This window comes from Portunus trituberculatus, chromosome 36, assembly GCF_017591435.1.
Source record: "Portunus trituberculatus isolate SZX2019 chromosome 36, ASM1759143v1, whole genome shotgun sequence".
NCBI classification, from domain to species: Eukaryota; Metazoa; Arthropoda; class Malacostraca; order Decapoda; family Portunidae; genus Portunus; species Portunus trituberculatus.
In genome coordinates, this window is record NC_059290.1 from 8,856,594 (window position 1) to 8,866,593 (window position 10,000).

The window sequence follows — 10,000 nt, forward strand, 5'->3', positions numbered from 1 at the left end:
GGGAGAGGAGAGGGGAAAAGTGAGAGGGGAGTTTTATTGGCTAGGTGAGTGTGAGGTTACGTAAGTGTGTGTGTGTGTGTGTGTGTGTGTGTGTGTTCACTGTTTGATCTGCTGCAGTCTCTGACGAAACAGCCAGACGTTACCCTACGGAACGAGCTCAGAGCTCATTATTTCCGATCTTGGGATAGGTGAGACCAGGCACACACACACCGGGACAACAAGGTCACAACTCCTCGATTTACATCCCGTACCTACTCACTGCTAGGTGAACAGGGGCTACACGTGAACGGAGACACACCCAAATATCTCCACCCGGCCGGGGAATCGAACCCCGGTCATCTGGCTGAAGCCAACGCTCTAACCATTAAGTGTGTGTGTGTGTGTGTGTGTGTGTGTGTGTGTGTGTGTGTGTGTGTGTTTGTCCTTCATATAAAACTCCTTATACACACACACACACACACACACACACACACACACACACACACACAACAACAACACACACACCACAACACTGTAGCTAATGGCGGGCTGGAAGAGGGGGAGGAGGATGGAGGAGGGAGGAGGGGGGACCAAACCAGTTATCATTAAACACACCACAAACCCAATCGCCACTTCTTCAATCCATTTTCTTCCTAAACTCCTTCATAAAACACTAAGGTCTTCAATTAAACCCCTTCAGGACCGTGACGCGTTTCTATATTCATTCTGCTTACTATTTGGTGATTCTATACAGCTTCAGAAACTTATGTAAGGGATTAAGATAGTGAAGACCGTGGCCATTAATCTTCTGACCTCCATGGACTCTCGCTAATGTCAATAAAATGGTCTCATCGTGCACAAATTTCAAGATAAAAATGTGTCCCGGTTCTGAAGGGGTTAAAATAGTGAAGACTGTGGCCATTTAATATTCTGACCTCCATAGACTCTTCCTAATGTCAATAAAATGGTCTAATCGTATACAAATATCAAGGTAAAAATGCGTCCCAGTACTGAAGCTGTTAAAATAGTGAAGACTTTGGCCATTAATCTTCTGACTCCCATAGGCCCATCCTGATGTCAATAAAATGGTCTAATCGTACACAGATCTCCAGGCTGTACTGAAGGGTTGAAGACTGTGGCCATTAATTTTCTAACCTCCATAGACTCTTCCTGATGTCAATAAAATGATCTACGTAATCGTATATAAATATCAAGATAAAAATGCGTCACACTACTGAAGGAGTTAAAATAGTGAAGACTGGCTATTAATATTCTGACCGCCACAGACCCTTGCTAATGTCAATAAAAGAATCAAATCCTACACAAATCTCATGGTAAAAATGCTTCCCAGTACTGAAGATGTTAAAATGGTGAAGACTGTGGCCATTAATCTTCTGACCCCCATAGACCCTTGGTAATGTCAATAAAATGGTCTAATCGTACACAAATATCAAGGTAATAATGTGTCCCAGTACTAATATTTTTGTAGGATTTCTAAGTTTGACTCATGTTTATTCACTTCAAACTCCTTTATAAAATTCTACTGTCTTTGATTATCTATTTTTTGATGTGTTGGGTATTGGAGTGGAAATTTCTGAAGATAAGCTGCCAATTAATATTTTTGATGTATTTCTATGTTTGATTCATGTATTTTCACCTCAAACTCCTTGACAAAACACAACTGTCTTCTACTCTGCTATGATGTGCTGGACACCTGGTAATATTTGTTCCAGTGAGAAGTTCTGAGGATACGTTTTCTTTTTGCTGTATTTTTTATGTTCAGTTTATGTATTTTCCCTTCAAACTTCTTCATAAATCATTATTATCTCAGGTAAATCATTCACTCATGCATTAAATATCTGGTGACAGTTATTTCAAGATTAGAAATTCTGAAGATGTAGTTTTATTTATCATTTTACAGTATTTCAATTAATCAATATCCTTTGTGGGAAAAATTTTAAAGATGTTGTTTCTATTCATTAATTTATAGTATCTTAATCACTTAATATACTTTTAAGAGAGAAATTGTGAAGGAGTGGTTTTCATTCGTTATTTTACCGTACTTTAATCAGTTAATATATATACATTTGTGGGAAACATTCTAAAGATGTGGTTTCTATTTATCAACTTACAATATTTCGATTAATTAACATATTTTTTGGGGAGAAATTAAGAAAATGTGGTTTTCATTCCTCGTTTAACAGTATTTCAATTAATCAATATACTTTTAGACGAGATGAGTTCTAAAGATGTGGTTTCTATTGATAATTTTACAATATTTCAATCAATTAACATACTTTTGGGGGAGAAGTTTTTAAGATGTGTTTCTTATTCTTCGTTTAACAGCATTTCACTCAATTAATATAATTTTAGGGAAGAAATCTTAATTATGTGGTTTATATATAGTTTTTATGGAAGAAGGAAACAAGCCAAGAGCAGCAGCAGCAGCAGCAACAACAACAACAACAACAACAACATCAAAAAAAAAAAAAAAAAAAAAGATAAAAAACGTCCATTTAATTGTCAGTTTTCAGTTAACAGCATTTCAATCAATTAATATTCTGGAGAGTGTGAGTCAGTGTCTGGGTGAGTATTGAAGAGTGTGAGTCAGTGTCTGGGTGAGTATTGAAGAGTGTGAGTCAGTGTCTGGGTGAGTATTGAAGAGTGTGAGTCAGTGTCTGGGTGAGTATTGAAGAGTGTGAGTCAGTGTCTGGGTGAGTATTGAAGAGTGTGAGTCAGTGTCTGGGTGAGTATTGAAGAGTGTGAGTCAGTGTCTGGGTGAGTAGTCAGTGTCTGGGTGAGTATTGAAGAGTGTGAGTCAGTGTCTGGGTGAGTATTGAAGAGTGTGAGTCAGTGTCTGGGTGAGTATTGAAGAGTGTGAGTCAGTGTCTGGGTGAGTATTGAAGAGTGTGAGTCAGTGTCTGGGTGAGTATTGAAGAGTGTGAGTCAGTGTCTGGGTGAGTATTGAAGAGTGTGAGTCAGTGTCTGGGTGAGTATTGAAGAGTGTGAGTCAGTGTCTGGGTGAGTATTGAAGAGTGTGAGTCAGTGTCTGGGTGAGTATTGAAGAGTGTGAGTCAGTGTCTGGGTGAGTATTGAAGAGTGTGAGTCAGTGTCTGGGTGAGTATTGAAGAGTGTGAGTCAGTGTCTGGGTGAGTATTGAAGAGTGTGAGTCAGTGTCTGGGTGAGTATTGAAGAGTGTGAGTCAGTGTCTGGGTGAGTAATACTGAAGAGTGTGAGTCAGTGTCTGGGTGAGTAATACTGAAGAGTGTGAGTCAGTGTTTGGGTGAGTATTGAAGAGTGTGAGTCAGTGTCTGGGTGAGTATTGAAGAGTGTGAGTCAGTGTCTGGGTGAGTATTGAAGAGTGTGAGTCAGTGTCTGGGTGAGTATTGAAGAGTGTGAGTCAGTGTCTGGGTGAGTATTGAAGAGTGTGAGTCAGTGTCTGGGTGAGTAATACTGAAGAGTGTGAGTCAGTGTCTGGGTGAGTAATACTGAAGAGTGTGAGTCAGTGTTTGGGTGAGTATTGAAGAGTGTGAGTCAGTGTCTGGGTGAGTATTGAAGAGTGTGAGTCAGTGTTTGGGTGAGTATTGAAGAGTGTGAGTCAGTGTCTGGGTGAGTATTGAAGAGTGTGAGTCAGTGTCTGGGTGAGTATTGAAGGGTGTGAGTCAGTGTCTGGGTGAGTAATACTGAAGAGTGTGAGTCAGTGTCTGGGTGAGTAATACTGAAGAGTGTGAGTCAGTGTCTGGGTGAGTATTGAAGAGTGTGAGTCAGTGTTTGGGTGAGTATTGAAGAGTGTGAGTCAGTGTCTGGGTGAGTAATACTGAAGAGTGTGAGTCAGTGTCTGGGTGAGTATTGAAGAGTGTGAGACAGTGTTTGGGTGAGTATTGAAGAGTGTGAGTCAGTGTCTGGGTGAGTATTGAAGAGTGTGAGTCAGTGTCTGGGTGAGTATTGAAGAGTGTGAGTCAGTGTCTGGGTGAGTATTGAAGAGTGTGAGTCAGTGTCTGGGTGAGTAATACTGAAGAGTGTGAGTCAGTGTCTGGGTGAGTATTGAAGAGTGTGAGTCAGTGTCTGGGTGAGTAATACTGAAGAGTGTGAGTCAGTGTCTGGGTGAGTATTGAAGAGTGTGAGTCAGTGTCTGGGTGAGTAATACTGAAGAGTGTGAGTCAGTGTCTGGGTGAGTAATACTGAAGAGTGTGAGTCAGTGTTTGGGTGAGTATTGAAGAGTGTGAGTCAGTGTTTGGGTGAGTATTGAAGAGTGTGAGTCAGTGTCTGGGTGAGTATTGAAGAGTGTGAGTCAGTGAAGAGTGTGAGTCAGTGTCTGGGTGAGTATTGAAGAGTGTGAGTCAGTGTCTGGGTGAGTATTGAAGAGTGTGAGTCAGTGTCTGGGTGAGTATTGAAGAGTGTGAGTCAGTGTCTGGGTGAGTATTGAAGAGTGTGAGTCAGTGTCTGGGTGAGTATTGAAGAGTGTGAGTCAGTGTCTGGGTGAGTATTGAAGAGTGTGAGTCAGTGTCTGGGTGAGTATTGAAGAGTGTGAGTCAGTGTCAGTGTCTGGGTGAGTATTGAAGAGTGTGAGTCAGTGTCTGGGTGAGTATTGAAGAGTGTGAGTCAGTGTCTGGGTGAGTATTGAAGAGTGTGAGTCAGTGTCTGGGTGAGTATTGAAGAGTGTGAGTCAGTGTCTGGGTGAGTAATACTGAAGAGTGTGAGTCAGTGTCTGGGTGAGTAATACTGAAGAGTGTGAGTCAGTGTTTGGGTGAGTATTGAAGAGTGTGAGTCAGTGTCTGGGTGAGTAATACTGAAGAGTGTGAGTCAGTGTCTGGGTGAGTACTGAAGAGTGTGAGTCAGTGTCTGGGTGAGTATTGAAGAGTGTGAGTCAGTGTCTGGGTGAGTATTGAAGAGTGTGAGTCAGTGTCTGGGTGAGTAATACTGAAGAGTGTGAGTCAGTGTCTGGGTGAGTATTGAAGAGTGTGAGTCAGTGTCTGGGTGAGTAATACTGAAGAGTGTGAGTCAGTGTTTGGGTGAGTATTGAAGAGTGTGAGTCAGTGTCTGGGTGAGTATTGAAGAGTGTGAGTCAGTGTCTGGGTGAGTATTGAAGAGTGTGAGTCAGTGTCTGGGTGAGTATTGAAGAGTGTGAGTCAGTGTCTGGGTGAGTATTGAAGAGTGTGAGTCAGTGTCTGGGTGAGTATTGAAGAGTGTGAGTCAGTGTCTGGGTGAGTATTGAAGAGTGTGAGTCAGTGTCTGGGTGAGTATTGAAGAGTGTGAGTCAGTGTCTGGGTGAGTATTGAAGAGTGTGAGTCAGTGTCTGGGTGAGTAATACTGAAGAGTGTGAGTCAGTGTCTGGGTGAGTAATACTGAAGAGTGTGAGTCAGTGTCTGGGTGAGTATTGAAGAGTGTGAGTCAGTGTCTGGGTGAGTATTGAAGAGTGTGAGTCAGTGTCTGGGTGAGTATTGAAGAGTGTGAGTCAGTGTTTGGGTGAGTATTGAAGAGTGTGAGTCAGTGTCTGGGTGAGTATTGAAGAGTGTGAGTCAGTGTCTGGGTGAGTATTGAAGAGTGTGAGTCAGTGTCTGGGTGAGTAATACTGAAGAGTGTGAGTCAGTGTCTGGGTGAGTATTGAAGAGTGTGAGTCAGTGTCTGGGTGAGTATTGAAGAGTGTGAGTCAGTGTTTGGGTGAGTATTGAAGAGTGTGAGTCAGTGTCTGGGTGAGTATTGAAGAGTGTGAGTCAGTGTCTGGGTGAGTATTGAAGAGTGTGAGTCAGTGTCTGGGTGAGTAATACTGAAGAGTGTGAGTCAGTGTCTGGGTGAGTATTGAAGAGTGTGAGTCAGTGTCTGGGTGAGTATTGAAGAGTGTGAGTCAGTGTCTGGGTGAGTATTGAAGAGTGTGAGTCAGTGTCTGGGTGAGTAATACTGAAGAGTGTGAGTCAGTGTCTGGGTGAGTATTGAAGAGTGTGAGTCAGTGTCTGGGTGAGTATTGAAGAGTGTGAGTCAGTGTCTGGGTGAGTATTGAAGAGTGTGAGTCAGTGTCTGGGTGAGTATTGAAGAGTGTGAGTCAGTGTCTGGGTGAGTATTGAAGAGTGTGAGTCAGTGTTTGGGTGAGTAATACTGAAGAGTGTGAGTCAGTGTCTGGGTGAGTATTGAAGAGTGTGAGTCAGTGTCTGGGTGAGTATTGAAGAGTGTGAGTCAGTGTTTGGGTGAGTATTGAAGAGTGTGAGTCAGTGTCTGGGTGAGTATTGAAGAGTGTGAGTCAGTGTCTGGGTGAGTATTGAAGAGTGTGAGTCAGTGTCTGGGTGAGTATTGAAGAGTGTGAGTCAGTGTTTGGGTGAGTAATACTGAAGATGCTGATTCTGTTCACCTTTTTGATTCCTTAACCAAGAAACAATCGCGTATTAAATCCTGACTAAATCATCTTTGTGGCAACGTTTACTAAGCACATGGTTCTTATTTGTCTTTTATAGTTTAATTTCCATCTATCACCTTGCTTTTTTTTTAATGTATGGAAGAGGTCCAGACAAGGGCGTAAAAAAAGAAAAGATTAAAAAAAAAAGGCTCACTTGATTGCTGGCTCTCTACAAAAGGGAAAACGTCAGCCAAAGTTAGGGAGGAAATGCCTCGATACCTCACTCTTAAATGAAGACAAGTCGTAGGAAGTTGAAAATACAGATGCAGGGAGGGAGTTCAAGAGTTTACCAGTGAAGTGGTCCGAGTGTAGGTTGGGCTTCCTCACTCGGGGCAATGGTTTCCTAGCGGGTGGGCTTTGAGATAGGAGGTACCCAAAAAGTATCCCCTTTAGCCCAGAAATTTCCGTGAAAAGCCCACATGGTATAAAAAAATAAAAAAAAAAAAAAGGGATGAATGATTGACTCTATTTATCTATTTATTTCTCAGTACCAGTGTTTTTCTTTTTCCATTTATACCATGTGGACTTTTCACGGGAATTTCTGGGCTAAAGGGGATGCTTTTTGTGGTACCTCCTATCTCAAAGCCCACCCGCTAGGAAACCGTTGCCCTGAGTGAGGAAGCCCAACCTACACTCGGACCGTGGACAGGATTCGAGCCCAAAGCACGCATGGTTCCACTGTACCACGGCGGCCCCTTCAAAGCGGGATTTGATTTCCAGCCATTGCGTGACTTATTCTTTATCATTTTTCTATTCTCTGTTTCTTTCTTTACTCATTTCTCTATACAAAGGAGGTTTTATTTCTAGCCATCGCCTCGTTATTCTTTTTTCATTCTTTATTCTTCCTTTCTTTCTTTATTATTTTTTTTTCCTTTTTTCTTTTCAGCCATCGCCTTATTTCTTCTTTATTTCTTCTTCTTTCTTTCTTTCTTTATTATTTTTTTCTTTACGAGTGTTTACACAAAAAGGGATTTTATTTTCAACCATTGCTTTACTTATTCTTTATTTTTCCTTATTCTCTCTTTCTTTATATATTATTTTTCTGTACGAGGGGTTATACAGCCATCGCCTTACTTATTCTTTATCTATTCTTTATTCTTTCTTTCTTTATTCATTCTGCACGAGGGTTTACACAAAGGAGGATAGAATGACCACTGACATGATTTCTTGAGTCTTGGGTTTTCAACATTTTCGATGCTGAATATAATAAACATCTTTTTTTTTTTTTTTACCATTTTTTTATATTCAATTATTTTCTTTTGACCTTCAACTAAAGTATTTTTCCTACACATTAAATGCTACATAATTTCTCTGCTATTAGGAAATGTTTGGTAAAATTATACTTAAATACATGTCTTTATGAATAAACCACTTAATCTTATACCCGCGAATTATACACATTTTCTATAAGCATCAGGCGGGACTTTCATTCTTCATGTTAACTATTAAGACATTTTTAGAGCAAGTAATACTGAAAACACGTTCCTGTCCATCTCACAGTGTGTTATCGCAGCCGTCACCTCACCCACTGATTACACACCACACACCACACCACACCACACCCACACCATACTACACACCACACACCCAGGCTTATTGCTGGTAAAGAACAGCTGTGCCTGATAACAAGAGACGTTTTTATGAATTTCCTTCACTATTTTGAACAAACTTGTAAATTATGCTCCTTTTATTTGTCTATTCATTTATGTATTCATGTTTTTGGTGGTAAAGAACAGCTGTGCCTGATAACAAGAGACATTTTTATCAATTCATTAAGCAATTTTTGAACCAACTTCTGAATTTTGCTGCTTTTCTATTTATTTATTCATCTATTTATCAATTTTTGTTGGTATAGAACAGCTGTGCCTGATATCAAGATTTCTTTTATCATTTCCCTTATCTATTCCTGAGCCAAGTACTGAATTATTTTATTTATCTATTCATTCATTTCTTATTATTTTTTTTATGGTCGTAAGTAACAGCCGTGCCTGATATCAAGGCATTTCTTTATTGTTTCCCTTATTTATTTTTTATCCAAGTAGTGTTTTATGCTCCTTTTCTATTTATCTATTCAATTCTTTATTAATTATTTTGGTGGTAAATAACAGCTGTGCCTGATATCGAGACGTTTTTTATCATTGCCCTCACCTTTTTTTCAGCCAAACATTAAATTATGCTCTTATTTTTTTTTCTTTCTTATGTTGATTGTAAAGAACAGCTGTGACTAATATTGAGAGGCGTTTTTATCACTTCACTTAGGTATTTTTGAGGCAACAACTGAATTATGCTCTTATTTATTCATTATTTTCTTTTCTTTTGTTTCTTTTTTTTTTTTATTGTAAAGAAGAGCTGTGACTAATATCGAGAGACATTTTTATCAATTCACTTAGGTATTTTTGAGGCAACAATTGAATTATGCCCTTATTTATTTATCTTTTTTTTTTTGGCCAGTAATTGAAGTTAATGGAGTTCTACTGATAACTAGCTATTTGAATATGTTTGAGCTAAATAAAACTGGATATACTCTTTTTGTCCATCTATTAAACTGTCTTCTAACTACAAACTAGCTTTTTTTTCATTAGACATCAAAAAATACATTTCTAATTGTTAAATCACTTCTGTTTTTCTCCTCTCAGTAATAAAACAACTAATTTATCCTCCTGGTATTAAATATATTCATGTGTTTAACTATTTTCTAACTATCAACTAGAATATTTTACTATTTGACATCAAGTACAACAAAGATTTCATTACTAACTTTCAAATCACTTATCTTTTCTTCTACTGGTCACTAAACATTTATAAACTCATTTTTTACACTTTCTATCAAACATACGCCTTATTTCTAACTATTTTCTAACTAATAACTAAAGTCTCTCTTCAATTAAACATCAAACACAACAAAATTTTAATACTATCACATTATCAATATTTTCTTCTCTTACCAGTCACTAAAGATCGATTTTCTCTATTTCCTGTCAAACATATGCATTTATTTAACTATTTTCTAACTAATAACTAGTCTTTCCTTCTCAGTTAGACATCAAACACAACAAACTTTTAATACTATCAAATTTCTAAAAACTTTCTTCTATCAGTCATTAAAGATCGATTTTCTCTATTTCCTACAAAACATATGCATTTATTTAACTATTTTCTAACTAATAACTAGTCTTTCCTTCCCAATTAAACATCAAATACAACAAAATCTCACTGCTATCAAACTATTAACATCCTTCTTCTACCAGTCACTAAAGATCGATTTCCACTATTTCCTGTTAAACATATGCATTTATTTAATCATTTTCAAACACAACATTTCATCACTAACTATCAAATTATTGCTGTTTTTACGCCTATAAGTCACAAGCAAGTGAGTTCCCAACATCCTTTTAAAGATAAACATAAATAAACATTTTTTTATATATTTATTTATTTTTGTTAATGAGAGAGAGAGAGAGAGAGAGAGAGAGAGAGAGAGAGAGAGAGAGAGAGAGAGAGAGAGAGAGAGAGAGAGAGAGAGAGAGAGAGAGAGAGATCATCCACTTTTTACACAGTTGGCCATTAAATATAAACAACACATTTATTGCTGAGGATTCAAGATAATGTACTAATATTTTTCTTGCTTTCTTT